Raw genomic sequence first — 18,926 nt, 5'->3', positions numbered from 1 at the left:
GGCTTGGTGCGTTTGAGGTAAGCGAGATTCTCAGGTAATCTCAAATGTTCAGATCTACTTAAGTCTCATTTATTTTGTGTTGCAGGTAAAGAAAGAAGATCATGAGATTCTATATTGGGTGTTCCATCGAACTAATATTCCGGAGGTGATTGATCGACAGACTAACCAGGGAGAGGTACTACGTCTAGATGGAAGGGGAGACTTTCAAGTTCAGTGGCATCTTGCAGGTGACCTCAAAACATTAAAGTGCATGTATAATTGTGGAATGGATGCAATGGCAAAGTCACCATGTTTGTTCTGCATGGAGCCTGCAAAGGTCATGGACCCAAAGTGGTGGAGAAAAGCTCCAACACGTCACATTGAGGATCCTGCTTTTCGACCGGTTTTGAAAATACCACTTGTGAATGTCCACATTTGTACAATGCATGCCCTTTGTAGAATTGTGGAGAAATTGGTCTACTTATACATCGGGTTTGCTTGGAAGATTAAGAACTCCGCAGAACGACAAGTAGCCCTGCAGTGCTTAGAAATGGTACTGTCGGATATGGGGCTTCATGGTGGCAATGTGAAAATCCAGCGGGATGAAAAGAGATCAACTGCTGAGAAGGATGTCCCATGCAAACCATCCATCGGTGGGGTGAAGGCACGGAGGTTTTTATCTAAGCCCCAAGGTACAAGAGATCCAAAGCTAACAAAACATGGAAAAATATATAACACATCTTATGTTAGCAAGATAGAGTATCAGAGCTGGAAAAAGCTACATATTGCAGTCAAAGACCACGAACCAACTACTCGTAACGCGAAGGCTGAGGTTTGGCGATCAATAGACATCCTATTTTTGATGTGCGACAAAGATGACTGGTCACAAGGTGATATGAACAAGTTCAAGGAAAATCTCAACCTTCTGAAAAAATCATTCAAGACAGCATGGACAGACACCCAGATTACTCACTACATGGTATTATCATGTATTTCTTTCTCTCTTATGTGCAAATATGTGACTGTAAAACATTCTAACTAATCTGTTTTCATATCCAGCACATCATCTTCAATCATTTGCCATATTTTATACAGAAGTATGGGAACCCCGCAATATGGAATACCCAAGGGATGGAAAAGTCTCATTACATGGCGAGAAATGCTTATTTCAGGCACACACGACATGGTGGCTCTCGAATCAAGGCTAACAGTTTGAGAGAAATATTTGAATGGTTCTATCGTAGAATCATTCATGGAATGCAGGCAAAAAAAGTCTTGGAAAATTCAGCAACAGCACAAGCCATCAGACATTTACAACAACAAAAAGTTAAAAGATCAATGGCATACAACAACTCCGGAGCTCGTGAAAGTCAACGAAGTTGGAGAGAGACAATGGTGTATGTGAATCACAAGTGGAGAAAGATACTCTGAGTGGATGACATTGTACAAAATTTATGTAATACATGATCTTATACAATTGCTACTTGAAGTGTATCAAGATTTTGAAGGTTCAATTTTGTTTTTTGGCACGTCACCCTTGTAACGAATCATGAGATGTTTGCCATACTCTAAAAGTTCATCTGGGTTTTGTCTACCAAGAGCTAGTGCCATTGCTGTGTAGGTGTAGTAATACGCTGCCCGACCACCTGTATAGCCTGGGCAGTAACCAAAACAATCTCTAGCAAACACTTTGTCCACAAGAATGACTTTATCTGCACTTTTGGGCAGCACCGGTCCACCCAAGAAGCGTGATAGTGTCTTGAATGTGTAAGTTGCTATTGAACCCTCTTGTGACATGGAATGGTGAAAAACTACTATCGGCGACTCGCAAAGCTTTGAAAGGTATTGTGCTAGGGCCGCATCCCTTCCTCGATACTCTCTTGTCCGGCGCCGAAGGAAGTCATCCTTGTCGGCAATCCAAGACTGCACATACCATGTCAGAAGTGACACAAAGAGAGAGAGAGAGAGAGAGAGAGAGAGAGAGAGAGAGAGAGAGAGAGAGAGAGAGAGAGAGAGAGTTACCATGAAGCTCTCATCCTGCAGAAAGAGGTTTTCTTGCCACAGGTCTACAGATGTAGTTGACCCCTGACCTGAATGGTTAAACCAATCCTCCACTTCTTTGTTACTTGTTGATGGTCTTAGGCTTTGTCTTATTGCTTGGAAGGTGGCTTCATCAGGTAGTGTCTCCTTGTATTTCTCAAAGCATCTTCGAAGGCATTCCATTGGATTGCTGGATGTTTCCATTGCCTCATCATCACTACTATCCTCTGAAACAAATCCACTCCTCTCCTCTTGGACTCTGGAAATAATAGCCAGGGAGAAATCCTCCCTTAAATAAAAGACACTTTGCACATCATGTAAGAAGATATAGGTCCTGTCTCCAATCCTGAATTCAGGCACAATAGGCAACATCATCTGAGCATGCTTCTGAGTGAAGTTACTGACATCCAATGGAAGTTTGATTTCTGTGGTTTTCACAGAGAGCATCTTACTTCTTTGTACTTCAATTGCCTCAACCTCAAGGTCGACTGTGTCTTCAACCTCCTCGACTTCTTGCATATGAGTTGTCTCCTCGCATTCTTCATCTGGTGCTGCATCCTGCTCCTCTAACACCTCATCAAGATTCTGCATGAGGAATCCAAACAGGCTGTTCAGGTAAATCATAAAGCCAAAGGCTTCCTGAATGAGTTTGCATTCTTTTTGATGCAAAGGGCAGGCTGAATGTCGGCAAGAAGGTGGTAATTCCCTATACTTCTTCAGTCCCTGTCCCTTTCCACCACAGTCATTTAAATGCACAAGAGTCATAATAGGCAGAACAACCCTTCCTACCTGCACCATCACTTCAAACTTATCTCTGTAGGACTGCAAGAAATTACTGTGCTGAGCTAACAGGTCTTCAATGTCAAACTTTGGATTAAACTTAGAATGAACTAGATCAAACTTGTCCCCAGCACCACAAGATGCTGCAAAATCAAACAGCCTCTCATCAATTGCAGCTGGGTCTTCCAGAGAAGGCACATCCTCTTTGTCTTTACATTTAGTTGCACAGGGACTTCCTTCTAGAACATCTGTATCATCTGAGAAGTCTATATTCCTCTTTCTTGTATTTTTCTTCAGAAGTACTGTAGAGGGCACCACAGCCTTGTAGGGTGAGGGATCCTCTTGCCCTGGTGACCTCTCTGATTGATCTTCACCAATTGAATTTTCTTCAGATATGTCATGACAAAATTCAACAGTTCTTTTGGCAGATACATTAAGCAACTGAGCCTGCAAGGGTTGAAATCCTGGCACAAGCTCCGGATCAGGTTTCAGCCTCTTCTGCCTACTGGACCTTAATCCTATTCATCAGGAAACATGACAAGTCAAAACCATGAGGAAACATGACAACTCTGCCAAAACCAAAACCATCATGATCTCTCTCTCTCTCTCTCTCTCTCTCTCTCTCTCTCTCTCTCTCTCTCTCTCTCTCTCTCTCTCTCTCGCTCCATGTCATCGCCTTGTGTCTGTAAGCCCTCCTCTGCTTCTATCCTTGGCTCTGGATTGGTCAGACCTTCACGCATAATCCTCTCTCTCTCTCTCTCTCTCTCTCTCTCTCTCTCTCTCTCTCTCTCTCTCTCTCTCTCTCTCTCTCTCTCTCAGTGCAGCCGTTTTTTGACCTAGTAGACAGCAATCCACTCTTTTGATCATAACTTCTTCATTCGAACTCCGATTTGGGTGATCTATAGCCTCAATCGAAGAGCACAAAGTCCTCTACGCATTGATGTAAAGACAGAAATTTTCAGAGTTATGGAAGGCATTTCTGTAGCAGCATTTCCGAAGTGAACAGGTTCAACAAAATTGATTCTCATCTCCTATTTTACATACAATGTCTTCCGGCACTCGCAAGGGTTCTTCTTCTTCAACAAGGTCCACAACCATTGTGGAAAATGATCCAAAATCTCCTAAGTATGGAGATAGCAACACAACCACCCAACCAACGACATCGGAAACCATGATCATGGCGTACTTGGTATCATTGCAAGAGACCGTAATCAAACAAGGTGAAGACTTACGAGCACTTGCAATGGAGAATGGCACACTAAGGGTACTTGTGGTTGAGAATGAGAATCTCAAGAGGACACTTGAGATGCAAACAACACGTTTGATGCAACTTGAAGAGGAAGTCAAGGAATGTAAATGCTCTCTTGTGGACTTGAATGCTTTGAAGGAGCGGATGAGCAAAGTAGAGCATGACCATGTATTGAAAGAGGAGAAATTTGACACTATGAGCCGGGATGTATGCGACATGAAAAATGTATGCACAAACAAGTCTTGGGCTGATGTATGTGGTAGCAATGTGGTTTCTAATTCCTCACTCATGCAAGCTATGGTTCAAACAAAGAATGTTGAGAATGTGGATGTGGAGGAGTTGAAGGAACGGGAGCGACGTTCCAAGAACATTGTTATTCGTGGAATTCCCGAAGAGAAGTTAGAGACACCTCCTTCTCTTGCCATTGTTATTGAAGATTTCTTCAAAACCCACTTTGGCATGTCCGGAGTTATGGTATATGGAGCACATAGAGTGGGGAAGCAAGGAGCTCCTCGCTCGGGAGAACGGCCAATTGTATGCACCATGCCGGATGAGACCAAGCGAAAGATTATCCTTGATAATAGTTGGATCTATTTGAGGGATACAAAATGTTTTGTATGTGAAGATCGCACTATTAAGCAACAAAATATGCGTCGCAAGGCATATGAGGAAAAGAATAATAAAAACAAGGAGATCTCTCATGAAGAAAATGTGCCCAAGGAGGAGGCAAGTATCTCAAGCAAATAGGGATGTGTGACCTATGAGACCAAGTTACAATTGAAAATATGCTTTTGGAATTGTAATGGATACCCATGGAATGCGGGGGTTGGCATTGATGAACTAACAAGCAAAGCCGATGTTGTACTTCTTGTTGAAACTTGGGAGCATGATACACAAAGGATTAACGGCTTGGAGGATTACAATGTACATTCATTGATGTGGTCAAAGAATCTCAAGCAACGAAGAGGACAAGGAGGGTTAGCATGTATGGTTAAGAAAGGATTGGAAGATTTTGTATCAATTGTGAAAGATGACAAGTACAAACGTTATGTATGGCTGAAAATTATGACACCAAAAAGAGCACCCATTTTTGTAGCCGGTTGCTACATTCCTCATCATGATTCTCCCTTTTATGCTTGCATGGATAGAGATCAACCATTTTCTGATTTGGAAGAGGACATTGCTTATTTCAAAGGTGAAGGTGATGTTATTGTATTTGGGGATATGAATGCTGGCACAAAAACATTGCAACATGATACTCAACAATTTGATATGCCATACATTTCAAGGGAGTTGGAGGAAGTTCACTTGTATGATCGTACTTCAATGGATGAGAAAGAGCCGGATCACTATGGAAAGTTACTTTTACACATGTGTAATAGCACGGGTATGCTCATTGCCAATGGTGTATCTTTGTGGAGTGGAACCAATGGATTTACATGTAGAAGACATAATGGGGATAGTGTGATTGACTATATGCTACTCTCTGAAGCCATCATGTATCGCATAAAGAGTTTTATGTTTGGTCAATGGACCCGGAATCCGACCATCGCACCTTATGTATTGACCTTTCATGTGGAGAAGCAACTAAGCATGATAATATCAGCCAAAGGAAAGAGAAGTTATCACTATGTATGGATTTCAAACGGGCACCAATGTACATTGAAATGGTTGAGCAAAAATTATGGATGACAAAGCTTCAATGTGATGCACCATTGGAAACTAAATGGGAAGCTTTCAAGAAAGCTATTTGTTCTTGTGCGGAAGAATGCTTTGCCATAAAGCATCTCCATGGTATCCACAAAGATAGATCACGCAAAAGGTGGTTTGATAAAGAATGTCAAGATGCTCGAAAGTCCTTGATAAAGCTTGATGCAACTATGGACAAAGACAACTATCAAAGTCATTTGCGTACATACAAGGCATTGATTCAAAAGAAGAGAAGAAGATGGGAAGTAAAGCAACAAGAATTTCAAGTCCAAGAAAAGGCACATGTATGTGGAAGATTTTGGAGAAACTTGAGAGGCAAGCGGGTTGAGAATTTTGGTAACTTGAGTCTAGTGGATATGTACACACATTGTAGGCAATTATATGAGCAAGAAAATACTGAAAAAATGCCATTTTATGGTTCACTCCCATGTATGCCGTCTTTTTTTACTATTGAGGATCTATGCGGTGGGCTTGAAAAGTTGGCCACTCGCAAAGCGGGAGATCTTCAAGGTATCAAGCCGGAGATGATCAAATGGACGGGAGATTTTACCCATGAGTGGATGTGTGATATGTTCAACCTTGCACTTCAACATGGTATGCCTTATGATTGGAGTACTAATTGGGTTAAGCCCTTGCATAAAGGAGGGGATGTAAAGAATGTAAGCAACTACCGGACTATAATGATTGGGTCTCTTATGGCAAAGTTGTTTGGGTGCATAATGGAGATGAAATTGAGTGATTGGGCTGAAGAGAATGACAAGCGTGCAAAGGGACAAGCGGGTTTTCGTCGATGCCATAGCACCATTGATCATCTTGTCACTCTTTGTGTTCTCATGGAGGAAAGTCGGTTGAAAGGCAAGCGATTGTATTTTTGTTTTGTGGACTTTAAGAAAGCCTTTGATATGATTCCACATAACAATTTGTGGAGAAGGATGGAAGAACTCCAAGTGCCAAGTGAGTTTATGCTTGTGGTTTCTCGAATCTATGAGAAGGTGATTTGTCAATTGCACATGGGAAGAGAAATTTCAGAAATTTTTGTAAGCACTATTGGGGTTAAACAAGGATGTCCATTGTCACCAACTCTCTTTGGTCTATGCATCGATCAATTGGAACAAATGGTACTTGACTTTATGCAATGCGGTAATCATGCTTTTGTTGTATGCGGATGATGTAGTGCTTCTAGCACACACTTTAGAAGATGCACAAAAGCTTATGGTTGTCCTTGAGAACTTTTGCTTGCATAGTGGGCTGATTGTAAATGAATCCAAAACAAAGGTTATGCTTGTGAAAACCAACCATAAGGAGAAGCCATGCATTGTGTACAACAACGAGACACTTGAAGTTGTTGAGAGCTTTAAGTACCTTGGCCTTGAGGTTCCATCCAATCACAAGTGGCATGAATGTGCTATGCGTCGTTTGGAAGCGGGAAAGAGAGCATATTATGCATTTGAGAACATGTGTAATGCGGGAAACATCAAGTGTTGGGTTCTCAAGAAGTATCTTTTTGATGCATTGGTGACACCGGTTCTTCTTTATGGAGTTGAAGTGTGGGGTGGGAGCATCTCAAAATCTACTTGGAAAGAGTTTGAGAATGTCCAAAAGCGTTTTCTTACAAACTTTCTCCAAGTTAAGACACAAACACCATATATGCTCTTACTTCTTGAGTCGGGATCTCTTCCAATTGAGGTTATGGGCATGGAAAGGGTTGTGGAGTACATGATAAAGATGCGTCAAAACCCCTCACATCGACTTCCTACAATTGCATGGGAAGCAAGCAAAAAAGTTCAAAAGACGCATAAAAGCAAGATCTTGAGCACGGGATGGATGCAAGACATAAAGAAGTGGTTTGGGAGATGGGATGCATTACACTTGCTACATGATGCTTCAATTGACTCTCAAGTGAATGAAGCTTTTCTACAACGCCAATGTATTACGGCTTGGGAGAAATCCGGTGGGTCACGCTTCATACATTACACCACCTATATTGCCCCCAACTACAAAACCATGTTCTTCGCTGAGAGAGGAAACCGTACTCACACTTACATGCTTGAGCCTATTCCCTTGTCCGCGATACGCACTATCGCAGCAATTCGGCTTAGCTCCCATTTCCTTCAATGCGAGATAGGGCGTTGGGGCAATGGAGAAGAGTCAAATCGATTGTGCACATTATGCTCACTGCAAGTTCGAGAGTCTGAGTACCACACACTACTAGAGTGCTCAGCTTTTGATCACATCCGAACTTGCTTCTCTCACATTTTCAGCCATAACTTAGACCTACACACTTTCCTCTCCCAGCCAAAGTGTGGGCTCTCCATTGCGACTCTCATCACTACAATTTTGGAGCATCGAGAGTCACTCATCAGCCATACACATACTACATCACATGTAACTTTGGTCCCATAGGTCATATTTGACCTCCAAGGACGATAATAAAATCTAAAAATCTATCTCTCTCTCTCTCTCTCTCTCTCTCTCTCTCTCTCTCTCTCTCTCTCTCTCTCTCTCTCTCTCTCTCTCTCTATAAATATATATAGATATATATATATATATATATATATATAGATATATATATATATATATATAGATCTGTCTCTCACCAAAGCACAAACAAAAACACACATAGTCTCTCTCTCTCTCTCTCTCTCTCTCTCTCTCTCTCTCTCTCTCTCTCTCTCTCTTCAAAGAACTCTAAAAAAATACACACAGACTCTCTCTCTCTCTCTCTCTCTCTCTCTCTCTCTCTCTCTCTCTTTGTATGTGTCTATTTGTACTAAAGGCGCGCAAGGACGGAAAAGTGCTTTTTGCAACTCTCTCCACGCGCCTTAAGTGCAATTGAGGGAAAGACGCGTAAAGATGTAAACGTGCCTTTTGAGAGAGTCATAACTATACTATAGGCACGCGGAGAGAGCTGGAGCCACTGTTTGGTTGGCTATGCGCACCGTTAGTAACGTGTACAGAGAGGGGAGGGAGAGAGAGAATGTGTATATATCTGTGTGTGTGTCTGTGTGTATGTGTGTGTGTATCTCTGTCTATGGAAGTATGTGTTGAGGTGTGTGTGTTGAACAACAGTCTGGGGTTTTCTTTGTTTAGACACACACACACACACACACACATACACACACACACACACACACACACAATTTGTACCAACTGTTGGAAATACAGAGAGAAAGAGTGAGAGATCACCTTTTGTTGGTGGGGTTTGCACGATCTCCAAGGGAGGTGTCTCCTCCATTGCTTTTTTGTGTGTCAAACTGACTCTGTCTCTCTCCCTCCCTCTCTCTCTCTCTGAGAGTAAGGAGTCCCTCTCTCTATCTCTCTCTCAATCTGTGTCTCTCCCTCTCTCTATCTCTCTCACAATCTGTTCTCTCTTTCTCTCTCTCTCTCTCTCTCTCTCTCTCTCTCTCTCTCTCTCTCTCTCTCTCTCTCTATTGTTCTCTCTCTTTCTCTCTCTCAAAATCACACTTATATAACGGATACACACGGCGGCGCCCCACGTGTCACTATAAATTAGAGTATATTTGCATGTTGTCACACGTGTGGTCGTTATTGAGACCGTATACTTTTGTACGTCATATAAAGAGGTCAAGAGAGGAAAACCACACCTCGTGAAAGAGAGTGAGTGAAAGAGAGAGAGAGAGAGAGAGAGTGCAAGAGCCGTTGTCTGCGTCTCCGACAGCAAGCCGACCCATCGACATAACGAAGGTCTACCTCTCCCTCTGCCTTTGCCTCTATCTCTCTATCTCTGTTTTTGTCACAGTACCAAGCACAGTCTTAACAAACAACCCACACAAACAGTCACACACACACACACACACACACACATACACACACACACACACTCACACACACACACTCACAAACACACATCTTAAAAATACAAACACACACACACACACACACACGCATACCCTCTCTCTCTCTCTCTCTCTCTCTCTCTCTCTCTCTCTCTCTCTCTCTCTCTCTCTCTCTCTCTCTCTCTCTCTCTCTCTCTCTACCAAAGGCGCGCGTAGAGAGGCATAACCGGTGTGCATGTCTCTATGCACGCGGCTAGTACTGTGCATTGACCAGAGAGAGAGAGAGAGAGAGAGAGAGTGTGTATTTATTTTACCTTATACTAACGGCGCGCGGAGGTGTTTGTTGAGGTAAAAACGTGCTCCGCGCGCGCCTTTAGTAATGGGCTCTCTCTCTCTCTCTCTCTCTCTCTCTCTCTCTCTCTCTCTCTCTCCTTTCTATATCTTAGCATATTTAAATATGCTAAGATATAGAAAGGAGAGAGAGAGAGAGAGAGAGAGAGAGAGAGAGAGAGAGAGAGAGAGACTCTTCTTTTGGTGTACAGTGAAATGGCTAGAACAAAAGCCACTGCAAGGAAGGCAGGCAAGGGACCAGGATTAGCATCTAAAGCAAGTAGCAGATCTGCAACCCCAAAGAAAAGAACTGGAAAACCAAATAAAATTCTGAAAGGGCCAAGGATGAAGAAGTTGCAAACCTGCATGGGACTTTTCAGAGAAATCAGAAAGGCACAGAAATGTGTAGATTTATGCATACCAAAGCTGCCCTTCCAGAGGATGGTGAGGTCCATATGTGATGAAGCTACCTGGGGCACCAAAAGGTGGAAGGTGGTGGCATTAATGGCTCTACAGAAAGCAGCAAAGGACTTCCTACTGGAGTACTTCAGTGACATGACCAATGTTGCAGCCCATGCCCACAGGGTTACTATAATGGACAAAGATAGTGAGACATTGAAAAGAATAAGGTGGAGGTATGACAAACTACTGGTCCCCAATGTCTGCAAGGATAAGAAAATGAGGGAAATTTTGTTATACCCCCCGGAGCTAGTGCCACAACTAACATTTGTAGATGTCACACATGATGTGAATACAAGGGTAAGGGCAGAGACTATTGCTCGCCAAACAGAGGACATGAGGGAAGCAGAGCTTAAGGAGAAAGCAAAAGTAGCAGTGGAGTCCCAGAGGCAAACAGAGTGCAATGTGACCCTGTCCATAGAGGCAAGCAATCAAGAAACTCTACTTTCAATGAAGGATGGTTTGCTTGCAGAGATACCATTTGTAGATGGAGCCAGAAAGCTAGCTCTGGAAAAAGTGGACATTAATTTATTGCAGAATCCAGATGCTCAGATTTCAGACACAATGATCTATGCTTGTCTTAAGTAAGTGTTACTATCTTGCTAGCTTTGAAAACTCAGATAATAGGTTTGCTAACTCAGGTAGAGTCTCTGCAGCCTGATCAAAAGTCAACTCCCACTGCACACCCACACAGAGGTGTTTCTTCTTGATCCACAAATGTCAGTGATTATTAGACAAAAGAACAGTCCATCTGGGACCTTTGAGAGTTGGTTTCTCCACTGTGCTATGCTGGAAGTTACTGTGATCATCTTTCCATATGAGAACAACCATCACTGGAGTCTCATATGCCTTGATGTTGACCAACCAGCAGTGTGGGTGTTCAATTCAATAAAAGGAACCCACCCTGAAATTAGGCTGTAAGTGTTTTGTATCAGAAAGTGTTTCTTATAGATATCCATGTAAATTTGAAGCCTCATGCTAACATCTTGACATTGCTTTGTGCAGTTGTATAAAGAGGTTGTTGCTTGCCTATGGCAAGCTATGTGGAAGGTATGAACTATACAAGGCCCCAATCAAAGAAGTACATGTCCCAAATCAAACCGATGGAAATTCTTGCGGCTGGAGATGTCTTCTCCATGCAAAATATGTCCTGCAAAGCTACTTTGCATTAAAACCTTTCATGACTAAGGTACCCATTTGGCAATGCATCCAGTTAGTTTTGGTTTAGTCTATAAAAGAATTCTCACCATGTGGTCTTTCAATTTTGCAGAGTGCTTTAAAAAACTACACATATGATTATTTGCAAAGATACCGGGTAAGTTTAATACAACACCTGCTTACTATGTCTAGCCCTAGAGAGCTTGAAGGTAGCGGCTTGGATGAGCGCACTAATTATCTAACAAAACATGACGTGCCACCACGACAAACCCCTACATCCGATACAGTGGAATCACAACAGGCCGAGGGGGTCATATCAGCAGAAGATGAAAGAGCCGAGGATGAGGAAAGGTCAAATGAGCATATGGAAGGTGCTAAGGTACAACCAGAGGAGACAATGAAAGAGCCAAGTCAGCCAGTGGAGGAGCCAAAAGAGCCTATGGCTGAAACCCAAGATGAGGAAAGCAGGCCTATAGATGAGCAAAAGGATATGGATGAGGAAAGCAGGCCTAGGGATGAGCAAAATGATATGGATTAGGCAAGGATGTATGAGGCAAGCCGATCAACCGAGGGAGAGGAAAAGACCTTGGAGGAAACCTTGAATGAGGCAGAAAGAGCCATGGGGGAGACCCCTAATGAAGATTTTAATGATGACTATGAAGATAAAGCAGAGGAGAGCAACAACGACATGAACACTACAGAGACCCAGTATGGACCCTTGCTACCTGTAAATACAGTTGTTCCGGTAATGTCTATTCAAGTATGGCAAAATATGTTCAGCTTCTAACTACTTATATGTACTTGTCAACTTTTACAGAGGTTGATTATCTTGGACGTCAATGGATTGTTGCTGATGCGGGTGCCTCTCGGTGACAAAGGACCCTTTGAGGATTTGCAAACGTTTCGGATGGGAACTTGTCGAGTCGTGGTTCATCCAGGAACCAAGGAATTTATTCAGTTTCTTCTTCCGCGCTTCAGAGTTGCCATATGGTCTTCAATGCAAAGGCAAAACTTGTCGCCACTAGTTGCAATAGTTTGCAGTGTATGCCACGCTCACACGTCAGATTTTGCCTTTTTGTATGATCAAAGAAAATGCGTTATCGTTGAGGGCCACTACCACCCTAAAAAACCACACTTACCTCTTTTGTACAAACCGTTTAGCCAAATCGGTGTACCCTTTGATGCAACTAATACACTACTAATTGATGATACTCTTGAAAAGGGAGAACTAAATCCGCCGGGAACAACTGTCTCACCACCTTCTTTCGAGGGGCATTCCTTCAATTTTTACCTTGAAGACATTCTGATTCCATACTTACAGAAATTGTATCTCAGTCCATTGTTCACGGACGAGTTTGTACTTTCTAATGAATTAAGATGACTCTTCTATCATGTCTTTGTCTTGTCTAACTTAGAGAGAGAGAGAGAGAGAGAGAGAGAGAGAGAGAGAGAGAGAGAGAGAGATTTGACATGGTAAAGAAATGTATTTCAAGCACACTTTTTCACAGGGCACAATTGAAAAATGAGCTCAATAAACTTCATGTCTTGAAAGTCATTTGTATACACTTGGGTTCACAAGAATATCTGTTACATTGACACTACTTCAACCGGACCATCCAACTCTTTGCACAAAATATCTTTTTCCCTTCGCCGCATCACCTTACGGCCAGCTAGGAAAAAGGAAAAATCTGATAGGTCCTTGTCCATTGACTCTTCAATTATGTCATGCCGCAAATGCTGAAGACTGCATAGCTCCCTTATTGTAACCACCAATAGTAGGCCATGCTCTTTATCAATCACTTCCACATCCACAGCAGGATTATCTTCCAAACCTGCAGAAACCTGGTCCATAGGAATGTACTTACCATTGAGCATTTGTGATCGCATATACCAAAACGAGAGTAACAGTGATTGGCTTGCAATCATGTACTTGACAACTAGAGTATCAAGCGCGACCTCGCACCGTAAACCAATCTCTTCCTTTGCATACCATCCTTTGTCAATAAGTTTGTCACAGGATGACTGTTGAAATGACTTGCACATGAACATAGTTTTTGTAACTCGGATGTTGTAGCTATGAAACAGCTCTATGAAGAGTGCAACAGGACAGAAGTTTGCAATTCTAACCAGTTTGGTAGGAATAGAGCTACGTAGAGACCTTTGTATATCCTTGTAGAGCTTACTTCGCATTGCCTCCACCATTGTTTCCTCGGGAACTGGCTAGTCCACAGTGTTCCAATCGGTTGGTAGAGGCACTTTCACCAACATGCCATTCTTATTCCCTGAGCTGAGTTGGTAAAAGTGGTCATAAAAAAAGATTCCCTCATCAGCCAGTCTTTTGCTGCTCCTCTCTGAATACTGTAGAGAACCAATGTGGGCATGAACAACATGGAAGAGGCCTATTATGCACTCCACAGGCTCCCATTGCTCATAAGAAGTGGGATAAACATCTGCAATATATATAAGAAGAGTTAAACTAAGAGTATCAATAAGTACAAATGACAAATCTAATGTAATTGAGCGGTGAAGAATGGAGACATTGCTCATAACAAGCGGGAGAAACATTGCAAAATATATAAGAAAAGTTATAATGAGAGTATCAGTAAGTTCACATGTCAAGAGTACTTACAATTGCAACGTGGTTGATGTATATCTGATACATTTCCACCGTTTGCTATCACCTCACGATGGATAAACACATGCTGAACAAGAACTTCCTTTACAGATCTTTTGCGGATTTCAACTTTGAAATCCAACACTCTGGCCTTCCATGCTGAGCGGTAAACGTTGATACCACTAGACCTCTTGGGTCTTCTTGGTTGCATGAGGACCCATGAACCTTTCTTTATCCTTTGTCCAACCCATTGGTTCTCTGCACTTATTGAAGCTGGTATTGTAATTGAGGATATGCTACTACTTTGCCTTCTAGGCAAAGTGCAGTTGTTGGTTGTTGGTGTGAGAGACAGTAAAAACCTGGAGCCTCTTGGGTGAGAAGACGTGGACGCCATAGCTCTCAGAGAAAAGCTTTAGTGGAGGGAGATTCACTTTGAAAGAATTCTAATGGAGGGAAAGTGTTTTAGAATTCCAATATCTTGTGCGGGCTTAATGGTCACCCTCCAGTACGTTAATGACCATAAGAGAATATCAGAAGTGGGACCACATGCAAGCACCTAAAAGCTCGGTAAAAGGAAGGAAATTACGATGCTACAATCCTAGATTCGTGAAAGTTTTATGCTATTTTCCTATTTTTTGAGTCTTTCCACGTACTTTCCTACGTAACGTTACCTTCGTGCTCATTGGACGCGCTCTATTTTTCTCTCTCTTCATATGGCCCTCCAAATGACCTCTGAAATTTCCTAATGCTCTTCTCTAGGAGGTGCGCCTGCACGTGTTCTTTCGCTCTCTCCCGCTCTCTATCTCTCTCTGTTTGTGTACGACTTAATTATATGCTCACAGGCTTTGTCAGGTATGCGTAATTGCGGTGTTTTGTTGTTTCCATCATGCTATTCAAGGTATTTTGCAGGGACGCTACATCTTCCGTCTGTAGCAGTGGGGAATGACATAGGCAATGATGCAGGCAGGACTGACTCTCAAGCATCCATGACATTACCCTCTCCTTTAGCGGCGAGTTCCACGAGGAGCTGTGGTGTTCCTTGAGTTGGGCTTCCATGGATGTTGTTGATGGAACTCTTGGACTTTGAGAGATGCATGCTATAGATTGTGTGCTGGTTCCCAGGTTCATTTAGTAACATCATAGCTTTTCCAATGCACCAAGTACTGTAACTTGCCATGCGAAACTCGAGAATCTAGGACTTTCTCGACCTCATATTTGTAATGTCCTTGAATCTCAACCGGAGGAGGTGGTTATAGGGCTCTTCCTGGGATCTTAGATGTGTGACAAGGTTCTAAGACTGAGACATGAAAGACCGGATGGATTTTCATGGATGAGGGCAATCGGAGTCGATAGGTGACTGGATTGACTTGACAGATAATTTTAAATGGGCCAAGCCTTTGATAATCAAGCTCTTGACAGGGACGAGATGAATGCAGATCACATCGGAGAAGCCACACTTTATCCCCTTCTTTGTATTTTGGATGCTGCATGCGATGGAGATCTGCACTTTCCTTATACTTGGATTGAGCTTCTTTGATATGAATTGTAAGTTCTTTGTGAATTACAGGTAATTGTTGTGTAAGATGAATAGCAGCTGGATTCTTGACTTGATAGTGTCTGTGGATATCGTGTTTGGGATGTTTTACCATAATTAGCAAACAATGGAGTGTGACGGGTGGACGCATGAAAACTATTATTATAGGAGAATTCTGCTAGTGGTAGGAGCTCCTACAAATTATCCTGGTGATAATTGATAGTACAACGGAGATACTGTTCCAAAACTTGATTTACTCTCTCTGTTTGTCCATCACTTTGTGGGTGATTGGTTGAGGAGAGGTTGATTTGTACTCCGAGTAGCTTGAATATGATTTTCCAAAAGCTAGAGATGAATTGTGGGCCTCGATCAGAAACTATGTCATCCGGTAATCCATGATAACGATAGATATGTTGTAGAAAGAGTTTGGCCGTACCTTCTCTGGTGATGGTTTTAGTGGTTGGAATGAAGTGTGCCATTTTTGTAAACCGATCCACGACTACTAAAATGGACTCAAATCCTTGTGACAAGGGTAGATCTACAATGAAATCCATGGAGATGGATGACCATGGTTTGGTTGGAATGGGCAAGGGATGGAGTAACCCATGAGGACGATGACGAGGGGCCTTTGATCTATTGCAAGTGTCACAAGTTCCTACATACTCCTTGACAAGCTTCCACATTTGAGGCCACCAAAAGTCGCGGGAGAGAAGCTCAATTATCTTATTATCCCCAAAATGCCCTGCTGATGAAAGATCATGCCGTTGCTGAAGTACCTCCAAGCGTGTTGGTCCTGGCGGAATATAGAGAAGACCCTTATAGTAAATTAGTCCATCGATTTCTTTAAATTCCTCATTAACCTCTTGTCCTTGTAGTTGTTGTCTAATATTTTGAGCAAGTGGGTCTTTGGCAATTTGCGTCTTCACCTTAGAAACAAAAGTAGAATCTTCAGGAGCTTGGCTCATGGTGGCGTTTAGCTTAAGCTGCTCAGGTTTCAAAATCACTGACTCTTGTTGATCAAATGTTGCATCGCCTTCTCTAGGTGCAAGGTAGGATCTTCTTGATAAGGCATCTGGCTTAGCTTGTTGACAGCCAGGTCTATAAGAGACAAGAAAATCAAAACTTGATAGGATACCACTCCATCTGGCTTGGCGATGATTCAAGACGCGCGATGTCATCAAGTATTTCAAATTTCTATGATCTGTATAGACAGTGATCTTATGAGGAGCTCCTTCAAGTAGGTGACGCCAAGTGTCGAAGGAGTCGATGATTGCTAAGAGCTCTTTGTCTTGGATTTCATAATTGATTTCTGCAGCTGAGAACTTTCCGGAATGAAAAGCCACTGGATATACTCAACCATCCTCTCCTACTTGGGATAGAATAGCGCCAAGGGCAAAATTTGAAGCGTCAGTTTCTAGGATGAAAGGCTTTGTAGGACCTGCGTGAATTAGAATGGGTATGGTCGTGAAATCTTGCTTGAGAGTCTGAGATTCTTTCGCGGCCTCTGAGTCCTGGACAAACTTATTATGGCCTGTCAAACTTGTGAGTAGTGTAACCACCTTGGAGTATCCCTGTATAAAGATACGATAAAAATTTCCAAATCCAAGGAAACATTGAACATCTCTTACCGAGGTGGGTGTCTCCCAATCAAGGATGGTTTGAACCATCTTTGGATCCATGGAGATTCCCTTTTCAGAAATTACATAACCAAGAAATTCCACCTTAGATTGATGAAAAGAGCGCTTCTCCAACTTTGCATATAACCCTGATGCACGAAGCTTTTCAAGCACTAATCGTACATCGTGCTCATGCTCTTCTTGATCCTTGGAAAATATCAAGATATCATCCAAATATATTACCACAAAATAATCCAAATACTCCCGAAAGAAATCGTTCATTAAATGTTGAAAAATACCTGGGGCATTTGTGAGACCAAATGGCATGACGGTATATTCAAAGTGGCCATACCTTGCTGTTTTCCATTCATCACCTTCTTTGATTTTGACTAGGTTTTAAGCACCACGAAGATCTATTTTTGTAAATATTCTTGCTTTGCCAAGGCGCTCAAGAAGCTTTGGGACCAAGGGAAGGGGATATCGATTCTTGACGGTGATCTTGTTTAGGCCCCTATAATCCACGCACATCCGAAGAGTTCCGTCCTTCTTCTTTACAAAGAGTATTGGAGCTCCTTATGGGGACTTTGAATGCCGTATGAACCCCTTAGCAAGATTCTCATCAATATTTTGCCGTAATTCTACCAATTCATCTTGAGAGAGCTTGTATATTGGGCCGAAAGGGGGTTGGGTTCCCTCCCTAAGATCTGTAGCACAATCATAAGGTCGATGCTTCGTTAAGAGGTCTGCATTATTCTTCTCGAAAACATCATTGTAATCTTGATATTGACGTGGCAATGCCTCCATGATTTTTGTTGTCTTAATGTCGATCAGTGTTGCAAATAACAGGAAAGTTGGATACTTTTTGGCTGCACGCATGAAGACCTTGGCTCCAAGATATATAGGCCTATTATGCCTTCCTTTATTCTTTTGGACTTCTCGTGGTTCAATTCTACGAGCCCCTCCAATCGATGTCAGGATTATGTAATTCAAGCCACAGTAGCCTAATAAAAATTGGACTGCTTGGGCTTTGTATAGTATTGAACGCTATTCTTGGAACATGCTCCTGCAATGTTACTTCTATGGGGCGAGTTTCATACCTAACATCCCCTGAAGCAAGGGGACGACCATCAATGACTTCTACAGTTGCTGGATTAGACTTCTCCACAAGTGGTATTCCTTGTTCTTTTGCAAATTCTTTGTCCATGAAGCACGTCGTTGTGCCTGAATCTACTAATGCTTCACAATCCATGTGCCTACCCGGCATATGGATCTTGACTGGTAGCATAGAACTTAAAGTGGAATCAGCGGGAAGAAAGAGACCTTTTTTTGCTTGTCTTTTGTCCAACCGGTCGGTCTCTATTGGGGTTGGACGTCCATGTTTTCGGAACACGTAGAGGCCATTGCACCATGAACCTTCATCCTTCTTGTCTTTGGACACTGTTGCTCCATGTGCCCCTGCTCTCCACAATACATACATAAGCCATTAATGCGTCACCTTTGCTTCTCCTGGGCTGAGAGAGGTTGAAACCGTGCTGCATCAACTTGCATGGGCTCAATGCTTAATTCATGGACCTGTTGAGGTGTGTAGCCATTATGTGTCACTTATGTTTGGGGTCGCAATGGTGCCCCAAGACGCCTCTCTTGTCTCCTCTCAAATACT

At 42.5% G+C, this 18,926-nt stretch overlaps 1 pseudogene; it reads right to left on the bottom strand.

Annotated features, from left to right (window-relative positions):
• Positions 1–15,120: 15,120 nt before the first annotated feature.
• Positions 15,121–15,765, bottom strand: LOC147434237 (uncharacterized; annotated as a pseudogene).
• Between the last annotated feature and the right edge of the window lie 3,161 nt (positions 15,766–18,926).

The sequence above is a fragment of the Adiantum capillus-veneris genome, chromosome 19, assembly GCF_014529385.1.
Source record: "Adiantum capillus-veneris isolate H3 chromosome 19, ASM1452938v2, whole genome shotgun sequence".
Classification (NCBI taxonomy): domain Eukaryota; kingdom Viridiplantae; phylum Streptophyta; class Polypodiopsida; order Polypodiales; family Pteridaceae; genus Adiantum; species Adiantum capillus-veneris.
Note: the sequence above shows the minus strand (reverse complement) of the source record. Positions and strands in the feature narration are given on the sequence as shown.